Source organism: Pseudochaenichthys georgianus, chromosome 23 (assembly GCF_902827115.2).
Source record: "Pseudochaenichthys georgianus chromosome 23, fPseGeo1.2, whole genome shotgun sequence".
Taxonomy (NCBI): Eukaryota; Metazoa; Chordata; class Actinopteri; order Perciformes; family Channichthyidae; genus Pseudochaenichthys; species Pseudochaenichthys georgianus.
In genome coordinates, this window is record NC_047525.1 from 17774760 (window position 1) to 17800430 (window position 25671).

General features: G+C 43.8%; 1 long non-coding RNA gene across 3 annotated transcripts; it reads right to left on the reverse strand.

The window, feature by feature from the left end:
* Nucleotides 1-12567: 12567 nt before the first annotated feature.
* Nucleotides 12568-25074, reverse strand: LOC117439212 (uncharacterized). Of its 3 annotated transcripts, none has more exons than XR_011642522.1 (5): nucleotides 24928-25074; nucleotides 16568-17414; nucleotides 13452-16205; nucleotides 13269-13331; nucleotides 12568-13116 (listed from the first exon to the last, which is right to left on the reverse strand). It is a non-coding gene; the product is annotated as an uncharacterized lncRNA (long non-coding RNA). The 3 variants fall into 3 exon arrangements; XR_011642521.1 differs by having other exon boundaries at nucleotides 24913-25074; XR_011642520.1 differs by lacking the exon at nucleotides 24928-25074 and adding an exon at nucleotides 24065-24337.
* Nucleotides 25075-25671: the final 597 nt, after the last annotated feature.

The window sequence follows — 25671 nt, forward strand, 5'->3', positions numbered from 1 at the left end:
CCGCCTCCTGGAGCTCGAGAGAGTTGCAAGGCAGGGCGGGATATTCAAACCTAGTCCTTCATACTGTCTGTTCACTGACAAAGAGGGACACATGTGTTTCTTTCTTTTAATGCTATAACAAAAACGGACCTTTAAAGGTGGGGTAGGTAATTTTGGAGAAACCGCTAGAATTTGAAAATACACAGCTGGAAAAAATCTTCCTTACAGAGCCCCTCCTCCAACACACAAGAACGCGCACATGACCAATGAGGGCACGAGATAAGTTTGTGCACAGAGAAGGCTGACAGGCAGGCCATCCAGTTATTTTAGCCGGGCGGCTAAAATGATTGTACTACGGCTTCCACAGATTACATTTTTGTATGGGTTTTTTGTCAAAGCACTTAAAATATTCATTGCTATCGGGATGTTAAGAACATTCCATGGAATATAACAAAAAGTGTATCTGAAGTGAATTAATAATAATAATAATAATAATAATAATAACTTGGATTTCTATAGCGCCTTTCATGATACACAAGGTCGCTTTACAAGGAAGAACAGGAGTATAAACAAACATAACAAAAGGCAGTCAGACGAACAGTTAGACAGACACAACATCAAATAGATTTGGGGCCAAAGTCCTTGGCAGACAGATGGGACTTGAGGGCCTTTTTGAAGTCAAGTGTGGGGATGTTGTGGATCTCCGCAGGGAGAGTGTTCCAGAGAGTGGGGGCTGCCATACTGAAGGCGCTATCCCCGAAGGTTCACAGGTTGGTGCGGGGGGCCAGAGTCTGAAGACCGCAGGTTCCGGGGTAGGGCATGTGGGAAGAACAGCGAGCCAGCTAGCACCATTAGCCTGATAGAAACCGGACCTCGAACCTCAGCAGCGGTGATGGAAAACACCCCAGTTGAGATGGCAGGACTGAGGGAGGGTTCGTGGATAGTCCTGGGAGCGGGGCAGGGAGGAGCCCAGTCGGGGTATTCCGGAGCGGGGATTCCACGGATAGCAGAGCATGACGGTGAGCTCGTTTTGCTAATGGCAGGATGGCAGAGGCTAGGAGCTAAACAGCAGCCAAACATAATCAACTGAGCAACGGAGACGGCAGAAACACAAAACCAGAGCAGAACAATCTTTTCGCTGTGTATGTGAAAAAGATTTGACAGCAGGGAGTGATAGACACGAGGAATAAGCGTTACCTACCATACCTTTTAAATGTCAGCTAAAAGAGCAGTGAAATGAAAGACCTCTGAATTTTCTGTAAATATATTAACAGTAGGCCTACTTAATGTCAGCTTAGTAAACAAAAAAAAAACATTAGCTAACAGACTAATTTCCACCACACCCACCTTTTCTTGTGAAAAACTGGGTGACATACTGTCCCCTTTAGTCCCTCTCTCTTCTTTTCTTACAGCCTGACTTTGTTGGTCGTTGAAACATGGTACAACACACTACGGCGGCGTGCGTTGCCGCTTCAACGCTTCTGCCCATTCACTTTGAATGGGGTGACATCACGATTCGCCGAACTGCATTGTGGGAGCAAAGCGTAGCTTCTCTCGCGGTGCTCGCTGCAAAAGTAGAGCAATGTTCTACTTTTGCCGTCTCGACGGAGGCGTCAGCCAATCAAATCCCGCGTATGCAAATCTGACAATACAAGCACTAGCCAATCAAACCGCGTGTATGTTGGGAGAGCAGACCGTAGTTATTTCCCATATGTCAAAAAATGGAGGAGAAAATTATCGTGGCGGTAGGGAATCACCCGGTACTCTATGACCAGTCCCTCTTTACATACAGGGATACAAACCGGAGGAGCCAGGTATGGGGGGAGGTGGCAGAGACAGTGGGTGAAACTGGTAGGTTTTCGCTTGTTTGGGGAGTTTATATCCAGTGTACTCATGGATGTATAATAAGAACTGGATACAGCGTGGGAGGCGGGGCCTCATTCATTCCTATGAGAGTTGCTCATTAGCGCATGATGACAAAATGGCGCAACTTTTGAGAGAGCGAAACGTCACAGATTACCCGGCATGCCTGAGAAGTACCCGTATGTGCACTCATAGAGCATGCGCAACTTTAACCACGCCGCCCAAAAGGCTTGTTCACATTAAGCACGTGAATTTGCGTACACGTAACAGCACCGCGCGTTCATGACAGCATGGTACTGGATTTATATTAATGAGGCGGCAGTTAGCAGCTAGCGGCTAGCTAGTAAATTATGCTAAATTACACATACATGTACTTTTATATTACGCTGACATCAGGATCTAGTGATATCCAAGCAACAGAGCTTCATTTAGCATGCTACTTGTGTGGGTTGTACATGAAACCACTTGGTAAATAAAAATGTATATGTTGAAGCCTGTTATGATCAATTGTGAGTTAAAACTTTATCTAAAAAGTAAAGCTGATGATGGATTACTGTGGTGGAGTTAAAATAACAATAGCCTATTTCTTTTTGAAATGTGATGGAGTAAAAGGATAGTAACTGTGATTATTGATGTTAAGTAGCCCGTAACTAAAACAATTGCAAGTGCAATAAGAAGCTACAGGAACGTTAATCTACGTCGGTAATATTAACTTTATTTAATACAACATTTACGGTACAAGATTTACATCATACAGCCCATGTAGTATAATATTTTACAAATGATGAATTACAGCAAACATGTGCAATATATCCATTATTACAGCTCCATGGGATGGCAGTAAGACGATATGGTCCATTGTTATTGTGCATCCATGGGTAAAGATAAACGCATGTAGTGCTGAACCATGGAGGTCATCATGCGCTAATGAGCAACTCTCATAGGAATGAATGAGGCCCCGCCTCCCACGCTGTATCCAGTTCTTATTATACATCCATGGTTGACTCCCCAAGCTCAAGACACGCCCACCGCCAAGCGGCAACGCACGCTGCCGTGTGTAGGGGCCGTCACTCTCTGCAAGTGCCGGTGCCGCACCGCGTTTGGAGGCAGGACCAAACCATTACATGTAAATAGAAGGGGTGTACAGAGGCTTTGGGTAATCAACTTTTGGAAGAAAATAAGTTAAATGAATCGTAAGTTTAGTGAGTAATTTATCAATATAACGTTCTATTAATTATTGAGGATTGATGAAAGGTTACTTACATATTTTTTCTTAATGTTCTAAACATTTTGGGGCCCCTGTCAGTCACGGGCCCTTAGAATCGTCCTAACTTGTCACCCCGCCCCGTCCACACAGCGGCGGTGAGTTGAAGCTTCCAACGCTTCTGCCCGTGAGATGGGGAAGTTCATGAGATCTTTCTAGAGCAGTGGTTCTCAACTGGTGGGTCGCGGACCCGTTTCGAGTGTGAGTGAAGAAAAAGGGGAAAAAGTCAAACTTTTATTTTGAAGGTCTGACTTTCTAATGCTGTGCATGCAGTAGACGTTGGACTGGAAGTACCGGAGACCATAAACGGTTTTGAAAACTTCTGTCATGTAGTGATCATCTTCTCAATAAAACATTTTTGCTGATGTTTTTTTCGATTCTTCTGGCCAATCAGAATCAAGATTGTTGTCGGAACGGAAGTCCCCACGGAGAATAACTTTGCGGTATAACTAATCTTTATACATCCATGGGTACAACTTTAGATACAAATTAACACATAATGAAATATGACCCCCGGTTTGATGATTGACAGGTCACAGAACAATGGGGGCTATCTACCCTTACCCACAATTTAAAGTAATTCACACAGACTCTCTCCTCTTTGCTCTTCTCTCTGTGAGGAGCAGCAAGTTCAACTGTCAGAACAAAGTGAAAAACAAACAATGGCATAAAATATTATTAATATGTCGGGTAGTAATAGATTTATTTATTTTCTTCTCAGAGTGTACCAGAATGGGTAGTTTATGTTAGTATTTCTAAAAATCTCCTGGGGGAGAATCCCCCCAGACCCCCCTTCTGGGGTTGGGTTTTTAGCATGTATGCCTTTGTATGTTATACAGTTCAGCTTTGATTCCATCATATCATTAAACCTTATTTAAAAGCATTATTTTGTTCTGTGAAGAGATATATGCATTGTACTTCACTTTAATTAATATTATTATTATTATGCTGAAAAGCGTATATATTACAGCAAGATTTTTTTTGTTGAATTTGAGTGGTTCAAAATTTCGGGTCGCGATCTATTGACAAAGGAAAAAGTGGATCCCGAGCATAGGGTCCCGAGGCCTGACCAGTTGAGAACCACTCTTCTAGAGCAGTGCTTCTCAAAGTGTGGTCCGCGGACCACTGGTGGTCCGTGAGCGCCCCCTAGTGGCCCGTGAGTATATTGGTAACATTTCACATTTGAAATAAATAAATGTAAGTTTTTCACACTCTCGCGGGAATATCTCCGCAATGGAACGAGCCTAAGTTTCACCTTCATCACACATGTTGCCACTTGTTTCAGGGTTTCCCACACATAGACTATACTTGGGCGGGCCGCCCAGGTATATTAACGGCCGCCCAAGTATATTTCGCGACCCATTTAGTTTTTTTTTTATTTAGTTTTTTTCCGTACGTGACCACGACGCCATCTGCGATCGGTTAACTTGTGGACAATGATCCCTCGCTCCCTTGCACTGATCTCGCCTCCTTCTGGCCTGTTAAGTGGCCTGCCTCACACAGGGTGACTGGCTGTCCACATGATGTGGCCTGCCGACATGGCCACTGTCATACAGATCATAAATCAAAGCCCTTGATTGGTCTCTGTGTGTCATTCAAGCTCGGGATAACCTCAGCTCAGGTGAGGTAAAGGACTCTCTGAGTGTTTAGATAGTTAACTTAGTCTAAGTTCTCAGTGGGTCTCAAACGGTGTGGTCACCATTTATGTAAACACATATTTCCATTTGAGAGGGTAGTGATTGGTCTAATGGATAGTGAGGTGGGCTGAAGATCGGAAGGCTGTGAGTTCAAATCCCGCCAGGAACACCACCACTAGTGTGCCCTTGAGTAAGGCACTTAGCCCTTAGTTACTCCAGGGAGAATGTCCCTGTAATCGGTCATTATAAGTCGCTTTGGATAAAAGCGTCAGCTAAATGAAATGTAATGTGATTAGTCAAATATGCATGAATAAATAAATAAAAAGTTAATGGGTGAAAAAAGGTAAGATACACTTTTAAAACTTGTTGAGAGCTAAAACTAGTCTTTGCTGCTGCCTCAAAGAGGATCAGGGGGGAGAGGAGGGAGACAGGAGAGGCTGATTCAGGAGCACAGACACACTCACAACTATAAATGAACCAAAAATAAATTAATAAACAAGTTTCAGTGTTTTTTTCATATTGGAAATGGTATGTTGTTGGTTATGGCCATGATTTTATGATTATTGAAATGTATACAGTTCTGTTTAATATAGGTGTTTCCATAGATCTAGTCTCTTTATTTTCCCCTCAAAATGAACCAGATCGATGCATTTAACTCCAAAATAAAAAATTAAATCTTACCGGGGGGCATGCCCCTGGACCCCCATAGAGGATTTGAGGTCAACCCCCACTAAAAATCACATGGATAGGTTCCTAAATACATTTATAAATACATGAATTTTTTAAATAGTAACCCATTTCCATATGTTCATGTGTGGGTAGTAGATTTAAACTATAGGGCTATCATTATGGGCCCTGCCTGTACCTGTTCGCTCTGCCATCGCGTGAAGGGTCTGCTAACAAGATATGTGGGAAACAGATCTGTGGGATACACTGGCAGTTACCAGAAGGATGAAGTGCTCTGACAAACAGTGTCATCTTTGCGCAAAATGATTATACAGGAATGAAAAGTCAATAAATAAACATGTTGTTAAAACTTGTTTTTTTTTTCGGGCACCCCCCCCCCTTCCCCCGCCCGCTGCCACCACCCGCCCAAGTATATTTCAGATCTGTGGGAAACACTGCTGTTTGTACCATTTTCAGGCGATTTATAATCTGTTCTAGAAAAACGATGTGTTTTGGGATATTTGTGGAGTTAGGTGGTCCGCGAGTGTTTTTTTATTGGTTAAGTGGTCCTTGGTATGAAAAAGTTTGAGAAACACTGTTCTAGAGGGTTATCAAGAATAACTTTTATCCAACGACCTTTTCCCTCTCTGTCTGTGTATTCTCTTGTTCCGATTAACCCAGCCAAATCTTGTTTCTTGTTTTGTATCTATATCTACACCGCATCCGGAGTCGAGGCTGATCCTCTTGCTGTAGTCCTGTGTCTTGGATCCTCTATCCTGAGTTCTGGATTAAGTCGTGGACTTCGGGTCGTGGCTGAACCTGTCTCTGCGGTCCTGCCTTGGGTCTCGTCATGCTGCTTCCCTGATGGCTTCCACAGGATTGTAGCTGACATCCTCGTGGATTCATCTTCTTATTACAGACACATGCATTTCCTAACATTCGGTCTATATGCTGTAAAATGTATTATCTCTTCGACAACAAGCCGTTTAGGACAGAGAGTGAATATACATACTATACAGAGATGCTGTATCAGAAACCAATGTGATTTTGGAAAATTGCACAATATAAATCTATTCTAGTAGACCTCAACAATGGAATTATGGCCATAACATGGGACCTTTACATTTCTCTGTGTCATTAGCACAGGGGCCAGACTAAGATTGGTTCAAAAGACCTCATGAAAGGAAAACCAAGAAGTGAGGATACCCGGCCCGGAGGAAGCCCGGGGTCCCTTTCTGGAGCCAGGCCCAGAAGGAGGACTCGTCGGCGAGCGTCTGGTGGCCGGGCTTGCCACGGAGCCCGGCCGGGCCCAGCCCGAAAAGGCAACGTGGGCAACACCTCCGCTTCTCCCTCCCGCGGGCCCACCACCTACGGGAAACAACGATGGGGTCGGGTGCGCTGCCAGAAGGGTGGCAGTGAAAGCGGAGGGTCTCGACGGACCAGACCCGGGCGGCAGAAGCTGGCTTTGGGGACGTGGAACGTCACCTCTCTGGGGGGGAAGGAGCCGGAGCTTGTGCGGGAGGTGGAGCGGTACCAGTTGGATCTGGTTGGGCTCACCTCTACGCACAGCGTCGGCTCTGGAACCTTACTTCTGGATAGGGGTTGGACTCTATTCTTCTCCGGAGTTGCTCAAGGTGTGAGGCGCCGGGCGGGTGTGGGGATACTCACAAGTCCCCGGTTAGGTGCTTCGTTGTTGGAGTTTACCCCAGTGGACGAGAGGGTCGCCTCCCTACTCCTGCAGGTTATGGGGGGGAAAACTCTGACTGTTGTGTGTGCTTATGCACCCAACAGCAGTTCAGAGTATACAGCCTTCTTGGAGACCCTGGAAAGAGTCCTGTATGGGGCTCCTGAAGGGGACTCTTTAATCTTGCTGGGAGACTTCAACGCACATGTGGGCAATGATGGAGACACTTGGAGGGGCGTGATTGGGAGGAACGGCCCCCCTGATCTGAACCGGAGTGGTGGTTTGTTACTGGACTTCTGTGCTAGTCATGGATTGGCCATAACAAACACCATGTTCGAACATAAGGATGCTCATAAGTGTACGTGGTACCAGAGCACCCTAGGCAGAAGGTCCATGATCGATTTCGTTATCGTATCATCGGACCTGAGGCCGTATGTTTTGGACACTCGGGTAAAGAGAGGGGCGGAGTTGTCAACTGATCACCATCTGGTGGTGAGTTGGGTCGAGTGGCGGGGGAAGCCTCTAGATAGACCTGGTAAGCCCAAACGTGTAGTTCGGGTGAACTGGGAACGTCTGGAGGAGGCCCAAGTTCAGGAGGCCTTCAACTCGCACCTCCGGCGGAGCTTTTCGTGCATTCCTGTGGAGGTTGGGGACATTGAACCAGAGTGGTCGGTGTTCAAAGCCTCTATTGCCGAAGCCGCGACGGGGAGCTGTGGTCTCAAGGTCCTAGGTGCCTCAAGGGGCGGTAACCCTCGAACCTCCTGGTGGACACCGGTGGTCAGGGAAGCCGTCCGACTGAAGAAGGAGGCCTTCAGGGATTTGTTATCCCGGGGGACTCCCGAGGCAGTTGCAAGGTACCGACAGGCCCGAAGGGCAGCAGCCTCATCCGTGGCCGAGGCAAAGCAGCGGGTGTGGGAGAAGTTCAGAGAAGACATGGAGAAGGACTTTCGGGCGGCACCAAAGTTGTTCTGGAAAACTGTCCGACACCTCAGGAGGGGGAAGCAGGGAACCATCCAAGCTGTGTACAGTAAGGATGGGACGTTGTTGACCTCAACTGATGGAGTGTTGGGGCGTTGGAAGGAACACTTTGAGGAACTCCTGAACCCGACAACTCCGCCCTCTATGTTAGAGGCAGAGCTGGAGTATGACGGGGGATCAACACCAATCTCCCGGGGGGAGGTCGTCAAACAACTCCACAGTGGCAAAGCCCCGGGGGTGGATGAGATCCGCCCGGAAATGCTGAAGGCTCTGGGTGTTGAGGGACTGTCATGGTTGACACGTCTCATCAACGTTGCGTGGAAGTCGGAAACAGTACCGAAGGAGTGGCAGACCGGGGTGGTGGTTCCCCTTTTTAAAAAGGGGGATCAGAGGGTGTGTGCCAATTACAGAGGCATCACACTACTCAGCCTCCCCGGGAAAGTTTACTCCAAGGTACTCGAAAGGAGGGTCAGGCCGATTGTCGAACCTCAGATTGAGGAGGAACAATGCGGATTCCGTCCTGGTCGTGGAACGACGGATCAGCTTTTTACTCTCGCAAGGATCCTGGAGGGGGCCTGGGAGTACGCTTATCCGGTCTACATGTGTTTTGTAGACTTGGAGAAGGCGTATGACCGAGTTCCCAGGGAGTTACTGTGGGAGGTGCTGCAGGAGTATGGGGTGAGGGGGTCTCTACTCAGGGCCATCCAATCTCTGTACTCCCAAAGCGAGAGCTGTGTCCGGGTCCTCGGCAGTAAGTCGGACCCATTTCCGGTGAGAGTTGGCCTCCGCCAGGGCTGCGCTTTGTCACCAATCCTGTTTGTAATATACATGGATCGGATTTCGAGGCGTAGTCGTGGGGGAGGGGGTCTGCAGTTCGGTGGACTAAGGATTGCACCACTGCTTTTTGCAGATGATGTGGTTCTAATGGCTTCATCGGTCTGCGACCTTCAGCACTCACTGGATCGGTTCGCAACCGAGTGTGAAGCGGCTGGGATGAGGATCAGCACCTCCAAATCTGAGGCCATGGTTCTCAGCAGGAAACCGATGGACTGTCCACTCCAAGTAGGGAATGAGTCCTTACCCCAAGTGAAGGAGTTCAAGTATCTCGGGGTCTAGTTCTCGAGTGAGGGAACAATGGAGCGTGAGATGGGCCGGAGAATCGGAGCAGCGGGAGCGGTACTGCAGTCGCTTTACCGCACCGTTGTGACGAAAAGGGAGCTGAGCCAGAAGGCAAAGCTCTCTGTCTACCGGGCCATTTTCGTTCCTACCCTCACCTATGGTCATGAAGGATGGGTCATGACCGAAAGAACGAGATCGCGGATACAAGCGGCCGAGATGGGTTTCCTCCGCCGGGTGGCTGGTGTCTCCCTTAGGGATAAGGTGAGAAGTTCGGTCATCAGGGAGGGACTCGGAGTTGAGCCGCTCCTCCTTCGCGTCGAAAGAAGCCAGTTGAGGTGGTTCGGGCACCTAGTTAGGATGCCACCTGGGCGCCTCCCTAGGGAGGTGTTCCAGGCACGTCCAGCTGGGAAGAGACCAAGGGGTAGACCTAGGACCAGATGGAGGGATTATATCTCTTCGCTGGCCTGGGAACGCCTTGGGATCCCCCAGTCAGAGCTGGTTGATGTCGCTAGGGAAAAGAAAGTCTGGGGCTCTCTGCTGGAACTGCTACCCCCGCGACCCGACCACGGATAAGCGGGAGAAGATGGATGGATGGATAGATGTGTCATTAGCAGGCTGGAATTGCTACCTCTGCGACCCGACCACGGATTAGCGGGAGAAGACGGATAGATAGATTAGCAGGCTTTGGCCAGGGTCACAGCATTTCAAAATTGGGGTAGTAGTCAGGTAGACTACATTCAAACAATTGTGTGTATATAATCTATAAATATGTAGAAACTAAGATGAAAAGTCATAAATGTTCGTGTCACCACAGTGTTGATGTATACTATGAAAACAGTGATATCCAGGTTAGGGCTGCTTTGAAATCATAAATGTCCTTTCTAATCATTCAATGTAGGTATTTTTAGATAATGTTTAAAAGGAATAATTGATGTATTTTATCATTTTAATTTGCCTATAGGTTTTCTGGTAGGTTTAAGAGCAAAAAAACGTCTGAAAATGTATTTAAGGTAGGGATGTCCCGATCACCTTTTTTTGCTCCCGATCCGATTCCGATCATTTGATTTTGACAATCTTCCGATACCGATTTTTCCCGATCCGATCTTTATGCAATGCATTAAGAGAAAAAAAAAAGGTAACAGATAACGGCTGGTCATCCAACGCGATGAATTCAGCTATCTTGGCTGTTATTGTGTTGGCCTTTTCACTGTTCTGGGGCAGTTTCTCTTTCCTTTTGAAAGTCTCTGAAAGTGTCGGTTGTTTCAGTGCCGATACCTGAGTGGCCGCTGTGTACTCGTCGTGTTGTTGTTGGTGTTTGTTTCTCAGGTAGCGTATTAGATTGGTCGTGTTGAACGTAGCTCTGTTCTTTCCACCACGCGGAACCTCTGCCTTGCAAACATTGCATCTGGCTGTTACACTGCCTTCGCTTTCAATTTTATAATACTTCCAAACTCCTGACATTTTCTCTGTACCGACTCCCGAGTCACCAGCTGAACGTAGCCTCTCGTTAGCTTACTGCTAATATTAGACACTGCGCCCACTCTGTTGCCAGATTTGAGAGGAATAAGCAACCAGAGGCCTATACTGCGAACCTGGTTCAACCTAACCTGGATATGTTTGAGTTAGCCGGTTGGCTTAATCCAAAACATACGCGCTCTCGCTAAACTGTACTACGACGCTGGTTATCAAGTGGATCGCTCAAGCCAACCGTGTCCTATCTAGTTAGGTGCGCGTTCACATGAAAGGGGTGGTATTTGGAGCATTCGACCAATCACAAACATGGAGAAGCGCAGTGACAGCGCAGCGTCATACTTCCTGAATGAAAAGTGAACTTTAATACTAGTCAAAAATGAAGAAGTTAAACTTTAAACATCCATGACTTAAACACTTTATCCAGGATAAAAGCCACATAGCTGCACCTGCAAGGTGAATACATCTGGCAAAAGAAAAAGTGTTTGAATGCGTACATTAACAGGTTTATGATATCACTGCCCCGTCTAAAACACGATCTGACTTCAATTACATTTGTCTCGAGTGTTTCGTCAACTTATGTGTTGCTTAAAATAATACTTCTGCATACAGTATGTGACACTGTGAGTGTTGCACGGCCAGATACGGCTCAGCTGACTCAGATAAGGAGATATATGATACATTATGAAGTGATATGCCGCGGACTGTACTTAATGTATTCTGATCCGGGTACTTGTGTTGTGGCCGATATTTAAGTAAGCTTTCTTAACGCTAATGTTATAATAGTCAGATTGCTCTGAAGATGGGAGGTGATATTCTATTAATGTTCACGTTCACACAGTCGGTGATTTTTGCCGGCCGTCTTTCCTGCGACGGCAGTTTTTCTGTATTTCCTTTCTCCTGTAATATGACTTGATCGCTTTAAACTCCGCACACTGAGCTCTGATTGGTCAGCAGGCGGTGCTTTCACTGAGTTGAGCTCTTAGCCTGCAACCTAACCTGGTCCCGACCAGGTTAGCTGCTTAGCATATATTACCATGGAGATCTAGCCTGCTAAAAAGAGAACCAGCTTCGTAGGACCGGAAAGCCGGAGTTTTCCCTGAATTTAGCCGGCTAAGCGAAAATCCTGCTTCGCAGTATACCCCCCAGGTCTATGAAAACAAGCCCAAAGAAAGCAACACATACATGATGTTGTGTAATTTTAACATCATCCTCAGGATGACTTTAAGGCGTGAACATGGTCATTTTTGTTTTGTAACATTAAATAAAATAATAAAAATATTTTATATAAAAAAAAAAAAAAATTATTATTTTCCCGATCCCCGATTCCGATCTTTTGAAAATCACGTGATCGGCTCCGATCCCCGATCACGTGATCGGGACATATCTAATTTAAGGTTAAATGTAGGCGCATTTATAAATTATGCATTTGATATGGTGCTTATTAACTATATAGTTGGGGTAGGTAAGTTTCAGAAACCGGCTCGAGATACACTTTTTGTTATATTCCATGGAATGCTCTTAACATCCCGATAGCAATGAATATCTTAAGTGCTTTGACAAAAAATCCATAAAAAAAACATCATCTGTAGAAGCCGTAATACTGTAAAAAGTACAACCAATCCGTTTAGCCGGCCGGATTGGATGGCCTACCTGCCTGTCAGCCTTCCATCGGGGCACAAACTTATCTCGTGCCCTCATTGGTCATTTGCACGTTCGTGTGTGTTGGAGGAGGGGCTCTATAAGGAAGTGGCAGATTTTCTCCGGTTGTGTATTTTCAAATTCTAGCGATCTCGAGCCGGTTTCTCAAACTTACCTACCCCACCTTTAATTCATACCTGAACTTTTTTCTTTATAAATAGTCTTAATATATCAACATTGGCAGACAAAAACAATTATACAACTGATTCATCAACAAGTAACCATGTTTATAAATGTAAATAAGTTGCAACATATCTTCTCTCACTGCTGCTCCTCATCATATGGTTGAACGGGCACTGGTGCTGTTTGTGCAGTATATAAAACATTGTCCCTCTAGTGTCGAAATAGAAGTACTGCAAGACACATTGAGAAATGTATTCATTCAAGGTTTTGTATACAGTCACGTTTTAAAAAACAAAAAGATAGAAACTCGCCCATAGGAATAGAGTTAACATAAGTGGGTTTTCAAAGTATAAAACATGCAAAATAAAAATGTATACAATAATATAAAATAGCTTTAGGAAGCCAGTAACAATAACATCTGCCAACAAGCAAACAAATGTACAGTTCCCACATAGACAAGCTCAAAATACAGAAAATGAATAGATGGTATCCAGAACTTCTGCTTCACGAATCAGCCACCTGTCCTTTAGGGAGTGAGACAAACTTGATTTGCATTGGTAGCCACTGCCATCCTTTTTCTCACTAGTGGAGTCTTGGATGAGATTTATACATCTTTCTCTTCCTGCTTAAACCTAAAATGAAAAATTTCAGGTACAAAAAAAAAAAAAAAAGAGTTACACCGGTACTGCAGAAACCCAAAGGAAATTGCATTGTGCATTGGTTGGCTGTAAGACAATTGTTCTTACTCAGAGCAAACCATGTTAGAATTTTGTTTAGGTAATACCTTGTATTGGCTTCGTCACTGTTGGCTTCTCTGACCATTTGTAACCTTCACAATCGTAGTTATCTACAGTAGGAATAATGATTAGGAACACACATTCTTATTAGACACATACAAAATACATTTCACTACTATCAGACTCTTTTAAGGACAATCAAAAAAAAAGTGCACTTCAAAAGAACACACCTTGTTCCTTTGGGGTGTCCCGGATCCTAGCCTTTGTCAACTGTACTGCATCAAACTTGGTCCTTTTCATTAGGGGGGTTGCAGACTTTGAGTTTTGCCTCTGTATGGGTGCCCTGTTATGTCGACTAGGCAATGTCCCGGTTGTCACGTCATCCTCCATTCCCAGGGTGGATTTTGTCTTTTTTAGTTTCTTACTCAGCTCGTTTCCAATTGGGATAAAGAGCTCCATTTCTTTTGTCAACCGTTTCCTTGCTGATGTTTCCATGGTTGCAGAAGTTGGTGAAGGGCATTTTGTGGGATTGACAGGATGGTTCATCGTTGACCTCTCGCCACAAGAGACAGAGCCCCGTAGTCTTAACGTAGACAAATTATCTCTGGGAGTATATATGCTCTGTTTGGATGCAGGATGATTAGAGGAGGCCGGTGTTTCTCCAGATGGAGATAAATATCTTGAGCCGACTGAGCTTCGTCTGGCTTTAGATTGTTTTTCACTGACAGAGGTGGATGTGCATTTCTGGCCTGGTAAGGAATGTTGTCTTGAAAATATTGTGTTTTTTTTAACATTGGCCTGAACGTTATGCTTTGTTGTATGTGGTCCATCGTTTGCACGTTTTGGTTTGGGCAAATCCAATGTATTTTTATCGACAGAGTCAGTCTTTTTACTGGATGCTGTGGAGGACTTTGGAGTGCAATCTTTAACCTGTCGGTCGTTGTTAAATTCTTTAAAGAGTTTATGATGTTGATTAGGCTTTTCAACAACTGAGCGAGGAATCACAGATTTTGAACCTGAAGTTGAGTTGGCCTTCTTCTTCAAAGACTGGGGTTGCTTCTCTTTTGGATCCTTGGATGACAGACTGTTATTTTTCAACTTTTCATTACCAGCTCCACAAAGACTGTCCACAGTTTCATCATCACTTTCCTCTGATTCTGATGAGACTATTCTTTTAGATGTTACCCTACGTTTGTGGTAATGTCTTTTCTTTATCACATCAGAATCATGTCCGTTTGTCTTCTGTGGTGCATCATGAAGCATTGACTGGTTCAGTGACTGTGATAGGTCTGCAGAAGACGGTCTGACTTCTCGAAGAATGTCTTTAGCAGAACCATTACCACTTTTCACAGTTAAAGGGGACTGTCTTTTCTGTTCAACACATCGGTGATCGCTGTCATCCGACCCTGAACAGATGAATGTATTTCCGCTTGGTTCTGTGTTTTGGTCATCGTCCTCGGTGTGAGAATCAATGACTATTACACTCTCGGTGGAGCCACCCAGCTGCCCATTCATTTCTTCACTGTGCAACAGGTCAGAGCATGCATTCTGCATCCTTTCTTCGAACGGTGCATCATGGCATTTAGATTGGCGTGTTGGCGAGTCTGCAGATAACCGTCGTTTTTTTGTAGGGTTTTCTTCTGAAGTTTCACATCGACTGCCTACAGTTTCGGATGAATGTGGCTTTGGGCGACTACATGTGGAACTGTCGCTGTCCTCTGAGCTGGAAGTGAAAAGTTTCTTCCTTTTTGGCTTCTTTTGTTCAACATCATCTTCAGAGTCAGATTGAATTATTATCGTGTCTTTGTTATTTGAAATATTCTTCTTTCCTAACAAACTCCTGGATAGTGGTAAATGTTTGTTATCTGATTCGAATGGGTAATCACAACTGTCTTCAGTTTCAGAGCTGTTTGAAGGCCGTCTCCTCTTATGAGGTGTATGACACCAACCTTCTCCCTCAGAGTCCATTTCAAATGCAGGTGTGCCAACCAATTTCACCTGTATTTTCTTAGAATTCACAGCTTTTAAAAAGCTTTCAATTGTCTCAAACTCTTTCATTAGAGTAGAATTACAAGCTTGTACTGGTTTTGGATAGTGGTTTGAATTTGGATCATACTGTCTTTCTTGGTCTTCTGTTTCTCCACCATCTAGCCCATCTTTTTCTTGGCTCTCTTGATCTTCAAATGTAACGTCGGAAATAGTTATAGGTATGAATAACATATCATCATCATCATCATCATCATCATCATCATCCTCATCAGTAACATCTTTCAATCCAGCGCCTTCATTTTCAAATGATGACTGCTTATCGTTGGGATTTGGTGTAGTTGAAGAGGTCTCTGCAGTCATATCATCAATGTGGGGACTTTCAGCTTTCATAATGTCTTCAGAAGCTGTAGGAAAGTAATCAACTTTGTTTTCTGAAAGGGCTATGCTTGAATCAGTTTGTAAGCGCGTAGAACCGGCATCCATTCTTGGACCTTCATAACTTGTTTGGCTGCTATGCCCTTCACTTTGGTTTGTAGAAATTGACCATACGTTATGAATTTTAAGTGTATCAACAGCTGAATATAGCGTGGTGCATTGTTGATTTTCAATGAGTGATGCTTGTCCAAAACATTTGTTTTCAGATAGCACTGAAGTTAGCTTGATTTGAGGATCCCCTGAGTCGTCGATCATATCGCACAGACTGTCCAACCCAACTGCTTCCACTGGTTTTAGGGCCACGTTGCTGGTCTCCCTCTCCATGGTGTGTTTGGGAGCCCTAGAAACACCAGGAAGTTGGCTTTTGTCTCCAAAATATGTTTTAATATTTAACGAAAAGGACTTCTGTTCTTCTGACGGGCTACCGTTGAAAATCAAACTGGATTGCTTCTCAGTCATTTCTTCACAGGTCATTTCAGGCACTGCTGCGGCTACCACTGGCCTCCCATCTTCTTCCCTTGTGCAAGTGGCAGGAACTTTCTTCATTTTTCGTGGATGTTCTGTGGATGCAAAGAGATGAATGTTATCTTTATTCCCATTCCAATATTGTCGCAGTATGACCTTCTCCAGCTCTGCAATGTTCTCTAAATTCTCCAGACAAGCAATGAGCTCCTTCAGTGAGTGTTCATGCCATCCTGTAAATAAATTTCATACCATCTGCTATGAAAACCTTTATAATAATTGCTACCAAAGAAAAGTATATCCACAGCCATCTGAATAAACAAGTTTGTTATTGCCGTGTGCGGGTATATATATGTCCAAGGGTTTTCTTTTACTGACAAATCTAAATATATCGATGAACTCTTCTCAACAGATTCTTTAGGAGCATGTTTTGAGTTTTCGACAGCAGGGAATAGTGTACCTTTTGAATGTTTCTCTGAAGCAGATGCAGAGCAATCGTCGATCCCTTTAGACTTGGGCAGTAACACAGCAAATGCTTTGCTGCCCTTTGAACTGTCCTCTTCAAGTGCTGGTCCAACTGCTGGCACAGAGGCACAGGTTTTGGGGAGATAGGAAAAACAGTCAATCTTTGGTGAGATGGGGCCAGACTGCAGTGGAGAGTCCCTGTTGCACAGCTTTTCGGAAGGTACACGTTTTGATATAGTCTCAAAATATCTGACGCGTTCTGCAATATAGTCGCGTATGTCGTCATCTGTAGGTGGTTCCAATTCTCCAACTGGCAAGACTTTGTCTCTGCTTACAGAGCGAGAGCAGACCTTCTGCTGATAGGAAGTGATATAAACAGATTTAGCAATATTCCCCAAATAACTAGAGACATGTGTTGATGAAAAATGATTAACATTTTCGTCTCGGCTTATTTGGTTGCGACTGCCCTGAGAATAACATGCACTATCCCCAGGTATAAGGGGCTGGAATCCACAGTCTAGTATACTTGACTGTGACTTTGGATGGCAGTGGAGTTCCTTAAAATGTTGTTTGGAATGTGCATAGCCTTGCTGCAACTGAGCTGGGCCATGAGCTACTCCAAGCTCTCCAGGAAGTTGAATGGCAACCATGTTGTTTTTTATTCCATTTTCAGGGGGAACCACTGAAGGTGTTTCTTTAATGTCATCATGAGGGGACAGGAGAGTGCCAACATAACTCGAGTGTTGAAACTTAGAACAGTCCCCTCCTCGGATGTAGTGATATCCAGATCTCATTGCATGTAGAGAAGTCTTTCAAGTGAGGACTTCAGTCTCTTCTGAGGTCTAGGAAACAAAAGAAAGGACAATTAATGGTTGACATTCACAACAATATAAACTTTTACCACTGAGGAAACCTAACAAACCAACCCCTCTCTTAGGAGTTCCTGAACCCAAATGTTGGCCTTGCCTAGGATGTGGGTCCAGATACGTTCAAAAAGGGAATAAATGCAACAGCTGGCGTTGAATTGATAACGCAGGACACACATTTACTTGGGTAGTATAGGCAAGTGTGTTTAAGTATATGGAGAGTTTGCTGCCTTGATATTAGGGGTGTTGAAAATAATCGTTTCTACGATGCATTGCGATGCGGACGATTCGGTATCGATGCAGTGACGGAAGATAAGCGATTATAGCATAGTAACGTTGCTTCCTGATTTTCCAGCCACGGCTTTACTATAACGTTTTTTTTCTGTCACTTTAATATCAAATCGGTCGGTGACGCAGAGATCAGGGAACAGACGTGACAGCGGCACAGCAACACCAAACACGGAGCAGTCTGCTTTATCCACCAACACAAGAACACCAGTCCAGAACCAACAGCAGAAGGACCCGCTCTGAATCACTCCGTGTCGCTGCGGCTCAGAGAGACAGGGATTTATGTTTTTCAAAAATAATCGCGTTACAATCATGTCAGGTTTTTGGTGGATTTAATTAAGTCTTGGATTGCAGAGTATGAATGTCCTCTAGCAATTTTCAGACGATATATACGCGTGTAAAGTTTGTGAAGGCAGGAGGAAAAAAGCTTCCGCGATCACCGTCTCCTCTCCGTTCCTCCAAACCCCGCCCTGAAAATAATGAGTGACAGGCTGATCGTGACCCGATAGAAACTTTATTATTCACTTAATCACTGAGATATAATGAAGCTAACTTAGTCTCATGCATTCATGGGATTTATGTAACAGTAAGACAGAGAATGTAAGTGTGCACCCACATGCAGTATTTTAGTTGTTATACTGTTGTAAATACTCCTGTTGTCTGCTGTGTTCAGACTCAAGTCCTGTGTGTGATGCCACATTCAGGACATTCAGTGTCCTTTTTTTAACAGCAGACCGTGGCTAGAAGCTGCAGCTAGACTGCAGAAGCATTAGCTTTTTGTTTTTGAGGATGGAACAACTTCACACACAGATATAGGGAGGCTAGACCTATACAATTCATTTATTTTGGTTTATAAATTAATGTCAAGACATTTATATTAGGGGTCGACCGATTATCGGCCAGGCCGATTATCGGGGCCGATATTCCTCATTTGACCGATTATCGGTATCGGCCTTTTTTTAATAAAATTGCCGATAACACTTTGGCTCTGATGCGGCCGTTTCTCTGTCTGCAGTCACCACTCTCTGTACACGAGCAATGTCCCGCCCACAGCACTATCTGATAGGCTATTACTGAAGTGTCAATCAACACTGAAGATTTTCCGGGCAGGAGCCAGCCATAGAGGCGGGACCTTCTCAGATTACAGGCAGGTGCGAAGAACGCAGACACAGACAGAGGCAAGCAGCAGCGCTGAGCGGCAGAGCCAAACATGTGTTTCGAAGGTAAATCAGTTGAAAGCCGAAGTTCAATAAACATCCCAATCCCCTATGCTGTAGTTGCAAAAACAGCACGATCTATTGATCCAATTCTATCAGCTTCCCAGTTACACAGGGACGCGGGAAGTCAGTCAGAGTTGGGGTGCGTGCAGCGTCTCGCAGCGGAGTAACTGTGGTGCGGAGGGGGGGCTGCGAGTGAAGCCTCACAGTTTTTCAGGTTGATATGTGAAGCTCATTAGCTAATGTATTTAGCAAATGTTTAGCAAAATATTAGAAGTGAGGCTACTAGTCTAACGTTAGGTCTACTGTAATAGCCTCACTTTTAATAGTTTGCAAAACATTAGCTAGCACTAGTGTTTTTCAGTTGCTAGCAGCTTATTGGGATTTTATGCTAGACAGACAGGCATTGGTTTGATATAAAAAATTAAGCATTATTGTTAGTTAAGCATGTCAGCCTGCAGCCCCACTTCTTGTCTCTCTCTAACTCATAGCAGATGGCTGCACTAAAGAAAAGGGCTCAGAGAGGAAACCAGTTGTAAGATGTTTAAAAGTTCATTAAACATAATATAGGCTATGCTTAAATGCATTTCAAAGAAGTTGTGTTGAGTTGTGTTGGAGTTTGTGTTATTCTACATTTTGACACTATAGATTTTCTGATTTTACTGCAAATGTATATCGGTTCCAAATATCGGTCTCCTTGATTACTAATAATCGGTATCGGCCTTGAAAAAGCCATATCGGTCGATCCCTAATTTATATTATTGATTTCTGAAGCACTTTCTAAATAATAAAAAGAGAGTTCATATTATGTATTTACTGCATGTATGCATTGATGAAAAATAAGCCATGTGCAGTAATATAGAAAATTGAGGATGCAACGCATTGGTATGAATCGTGATGCATCGGGATATCGAATTGAATCGAATCGTTGACAGGATAATCGTAATCGAATCGTGAGACCAGTGAAGATGCACAGCCCTACTTGAGATGTCTTCATAATTCTAAACTACAGATTGTATTCTCAATATTGGAGAGTATAAATGTTTTACACATTTGTCAGTGATGTTCAGCATTGGCATTTTCAAAGTAACATCATATAAGGTTTCCCTTCAAGTAGTGTCATGGATCCAAATCCTTAAACACTAACGACATTAAGATAACAAAAATAGACACATCTGTATCAGGGTTTCCGCTAGGATTTTTTCTTGCCGGTCAAATGTCTGGAAATAATTTCTTTTACAAATTTGAAACTTACCGGTCATGTTTCAATAATAAGAATTGTGTAGCAGAGTTTCCGTTAGCAGGTACTTACCGGACTATGATCGGATCATGCAAAATGCACTTTTGTACGTCTTTTATACATGAATATGTGTCCCCGGTGTGTCAGGGAACTCACCAAGTGTCAGAAAACACAACCCTCTCTCTTTTCCTCCATACCCAAATCTCTAAAAACGGGGCTGCAATGGAGCTGATTATTATTTAAATTGTTCCGACGTCAGAAAAGGGGTGCTCCGCCTATATGGGCAACTCTCCACCTATCAGGGGAATGGGGGGTTGGGCCACGGCCACTCAAAAGCGCTGGAGACGCTGTAGTACATCTGTCAGGCCTGTAAGTGGCGCTGTAGTCTCCCACAAAAGCAGCGAAGAAGACTTCCCGCACATGGTTGCACTTCTGTTTATTCTCCGCTGTGGACGCTCTGGCTCTTTTTCTCCCTCCCCGAGGCAAGCATTTGCTCCTGCTGCTGTAATTCAATGCAATCCCTCCCTCGCTGTAATTCTCTCCAGTAGTCCACCAGCAGATGACAAACACCCACCTCTCCGCCTCTTCCAAGGGACCGTGCGGCAAAGTTTCAGATTTGTTTGCGCCGGTCAACATGTCCGTTAAAGTTTAAATCTTCCGGCCAAAATTTGAAAAGTGCCGGTCAAATGTCTTCTTTGTTATTTATTGAGCTTTAAAACAAATGAATAACGACTCTATAAATCATCAAGAATTAGGGCTGTCAGTCGATTAAAATATTTAATCGCGATTAATCGCATGATTGTCCATAGTTAATCGCGATTAATCGCAAATGTTTGATCTGTTCTAAATGTACCTTAGAGGAATATTTTTCAAGTTTTTAATACTCTTATCAACATATGAGTGGACAAATATGCTTTATGCTAATGTTTATTATCATTTGAACAATGACAAATATGCTCATGAATATTAAACACAACAACCTCTGAACATTACAAATATTCGCCTCAATTCAACCTGGAACCTCTCTCATACAATACAAATGGTGTGTGTGTGTGTGTGTGTGTGTGTGTGTGTGTGTGTGTGTGCGTGTTGGATCGTTGAAGCTATGTGCAACTCGAGTGAAGCTCGAACGGGAGCTGCCTGGACGCTGCAATCATGTTGCTGCAATCATGAGTACGCTGACTTTTCGTACAATGTCCCACTGTCTGGCTTCCTGCATAAAGTCAAGTGCTCGGCGCAGTTGTGGCGAAATGTCGCTCCTCTGTTTTCATTTAAACAGCTCCGTTAGCGCAGCTAGCTAGCACCCGATGCTAACAACAACAATGCACGTAAGGTCTCTCTCTCGCTCGCTCGGGCCACACGTATGGGCCACACACACACCCTCCCGGTCCTCCCGATGGCCTGCCGGTGAGCGTGGAAGTGTGGTCTGCTGCAAGCAGGCGGCAGGAGCGGGGCTGTCTGCAGCATCAGCTTGTAGATGGTATTTTAAACTCGATGCGTTCTGAAACTACGGGGCGGCCGAGGAAAAAAAATACACATGCGTTAATCGCGTTAAAATAATTAGTGGCGTTCATTTTTTTTTGCGTTAACGCGTTAACTTGACAGCCCTAATAAGAATACAACACGGAGGACGGAGCCTCTCTTTTCCTCCCCCTCTTCTGAGAGCCCAGCAGCTGATGAGAGTACGCTCCCCCCTCCTGCAGGGGGGCGTGGTCAGCCGCAGCTCATTTACATTAAAGCTACGTCACAGAATCAGCCCTTGCAAAAACAGGGCTGAAAAGAGCGAAATGAGGCATGGCTAAAATGCATGATCCATTTGGTAACTTCACAGACATGTTTTATATAGGCATGGCCCTACAATATATTTGTCAAATATAGCACGATAGGTCCACTTTAAAGAGATTTCAATTAATAATCTCCATCGCCACTTAAAAACACAGTATCTAATATTAAGAGTTGCGTGAATTTCATTCAAGGCAACTTTATTTACTTAACACATACAGAGGGTAAATTCAAAGTAGTACATTCACTGACATGAATATGGCGCCACCTTGTGTCATGTTTATAATTCAGATTATTGACATTAGGTCTGGCAATACAGCCAATCATTATCCTGGTGATTATTTTGCAGATAAACCTATTAACCGCGCCCCCTTTAAAAAACGGCTCTTTGAAAGGAACGTAGCCATAAGATAGTGTCCAGTGTCGTCTCCTCTTCTTCCCCCCCCCTGGCAAAAAAATCCCCACTACACCACTGACTAAACCCCCTCTGGGCTACACTCTCTGCCTCTCTCAGCCTTCACGTTCACTGAACAGTCAGAAGCCCTCATTGACTCTCTGAACTTCCTCTTTCCTCTCTCTGCCCTCATTGTACATCTGCAGACAGTGGCGGCTCCAGAGTATTTTTGTTGGGTAATCTATGGTAGGGCTAACCCATACAGTGGTGGGGCTCAAGTCAGTATTTGCAATGTAATTACATACACGCTCCCCTTGACAGTGAAACGCCATGCGTGAGGTTTAGATTATTTCCCTGTCTCAATCCAAATTGAACTGTATGAAATAAAAAGGCACATTTGTCTTGTAGTAAATAAAAAGGGCGACCTGGAGCCAATCCTGCAATGTTCCCACAAGTAAAAGAGTTGACATGCTGAAAACCCAACCCCTGCAGGGGGCTCTGGGGGGGGTTTCTGCCCCAGGATATTTTTTAAAATACTAACATAAAATGCACATTCTTGTACTCTCTAGAGAAGAAAAATAAAGAAATCTATTACTACACGACATATTAAAAAAAAAAGATGAATGCCATTTTAGTTTTGTGTTACTTTGTTCTGAAAGCTGAACCTGCTGATCCTCACAGCGAGAAGAGGCTGTGTTTTAACTTGATTATTTATTATTGTGATGCTTTGAACTATTTATAGTGTAAATTGGAATTATCCACATCTGTGCTCCTGGGTGTATCTGTGTGTTTTCTTCTTGTATGTTCCTGCCTGTGTACATGACATAAGCTGCTGCTCATAACCAATTGCCCCTTGCGGGATTAATAAAGTTGTTTATTGAATTACTTTACATTGTGGATAAGGGTGGATAGCCCCCATTGTTCTGTGTTAAAATGAAAGACAGCCCACACACCTATCAATCATCAAACCGCGGGGTCTTATTTTATTACGTGTTGATTTCTATCAACACGTAATGTTGTATCGATGTATAGAGATGTACTCCAGCAAAAGTATTCTCCGTCGGGACTTCCTGGAACAACACCACGTCGTTATCTTGATTTTGATTGGCCAGAAGACATGATCAAATATGTTCTATTGAGAAGACGATCACTACGTGACAAAGGTTTTCAAACCGTTTCTAGTCTTCGGTATTTCCAGACAAGTGGCTACTGAAATCAATCTTACTAACTGCTGTCTGTGCAATTTACTCCGCGCGAGTTGGTGGACTTTATTTTGCTTACTTTAACATCATTTTTCATGGTGGGGCTAAAGTGGATTTACAAATGTGTTTGCTAATTTGTAATTCTGTCTGCAGATTGTAGGCTACACGTGTGGGCCGTACGGAAGCCTTGATGACAAATATCACCGTAAACTATCATGAATGTAGAGATGTAAATCATTTACTGCATATTTACACACATATTGTGTTCTTGAAAGGCAAAATAATGTGTCTTCCTGCTTCGTCATTAAATGTCGTGTTTACATTTAACCGATGAAAGCTTCCATGATATTCTTGTATGCGCCATTTGTTCTGTCTCGAGTTTAACTTGTTAGTTATTGACAAAACGTGTTTGTCACATTTAAATACACGTTTAGAGAGAAATATGGAGGCCAGAAAATCACAAATTACAAACGTCTAAGTCTTCTGTGTTTAACATTACTCACCCTATTTTCGTATTTTACCGAATTTCTCAGGACTCCCGCCCCGCCGCTGCCTCAAAAGCGATGCGAAAGTAATTTTTCACCGCAAAAATACAAACTAAAACAAACTTAAATTCTAACAAAAATAAATCACGAATCATCAAAGTCCGTGGGTCCTCTGCGTGGTGAAATTGTCCTGATTTTGCAGTCCTCATCGGTGTGCTTGAGACCTTCTTGAACATCTGGTAGTCATGGAGTGAAGGAAGAAGAGAGGGAGGCAACCAGACCGAATATATGACGTTCAGCGTGAGCTCTGATTGGTCACGATAAGTCAACCGACCAATCAGAGCCACACTGAACGTCCTCAATAACTAATGTAACTAATACGTAAGTGGGCGGGTCTCCCTGTGTGTTTTTTCTAGAAGTTTATTTTTTTTGCAGCCTCTTACTATATAAACATTACAAAAGTACACACATCTGAACTGTCCATGTGCTTGATATTGAACAGTTTACAACATGTCCTTTAGTACATAACCATAACACACATGCTGCGCACTCTTCTGTTTTGCCTTTTTTGTTGTACAATTGAATAGGTTGCTTCTTGTTTACATCACACGCCAGACAGAGAAAACAGACATCAGTTCTGCTTTGTCAGGATCTATTATATGTCGTAGCTGCTATATTGTACTGCCATGTGGTAAATACTTGTATATTGTCAGCACTACATCCCTCAACAGACGCCAACGGATTCAAAATGCAGCTGCACGTCTCCTTACGCATACCAAATCATGGCATCACATCACCCCAGTCCTCAAAGACCTCCACTGGTTTCCTGTCTTCCATCGCATCAACTACAAAATGCTGGTCCTCACCATAGGGGTCCTCACCTACAAAGCACTCCACCATCTGGCCCCCCCTTATCAACCCCCACGGTCCTTCAGGTCGACCGCAGCCGGACTCCTATCCATTCCCAGATCCACACTCTGCAGCTTTGGGGACAGTCACAGAGCCTTCTCAGTGGCAGCTCCTCTGGAATTCCCTCCCCCAAGATCTTCGTGACTCTGAGTCCCCAGTGTTTCAGTCCCGCCTCAAAACACATATTTTCAACTCTGTTTACCCATAAGCCCCCCCCCCCCTCTCAATCAACTTCCTCTTGACTGCCTTTTTTTGTTTATTTTACTATACTTACTTGTTTGCCTGTCCTTGTTTGTCTACCCTCCCTCATACTGTAAAGCGTCTTTGAGTTGTGAAAAGCGCTATATAAATAAAATGCATTATTATTATATGCTACATGCTCTTTCTGCATATCATGTATTTATTTTTGCTATGTAGGCCTATATAAAATGTCATGTTCTTAAATGTTGTATGTGAGGGACAACGGATGGAAATGAGCTCGAAGCAAAAATCCGGCATATTTACATTTGAAGCATTATTTGTTTAAATGTGCATTGTCCCTGTTCAAATAAACGATTACATTAAATTAGATATCACAATTCCTGTCATAGGTTGCCCTTCCTGTTATCAACAAACAGTAATTTTCCATATTAATTGTGGGCTGCCAAGAAATAATTAATAATTTCAACAACAAAAAAACTCCCTCTCTGCTAGTATTTATTTACGGCACATAGGCA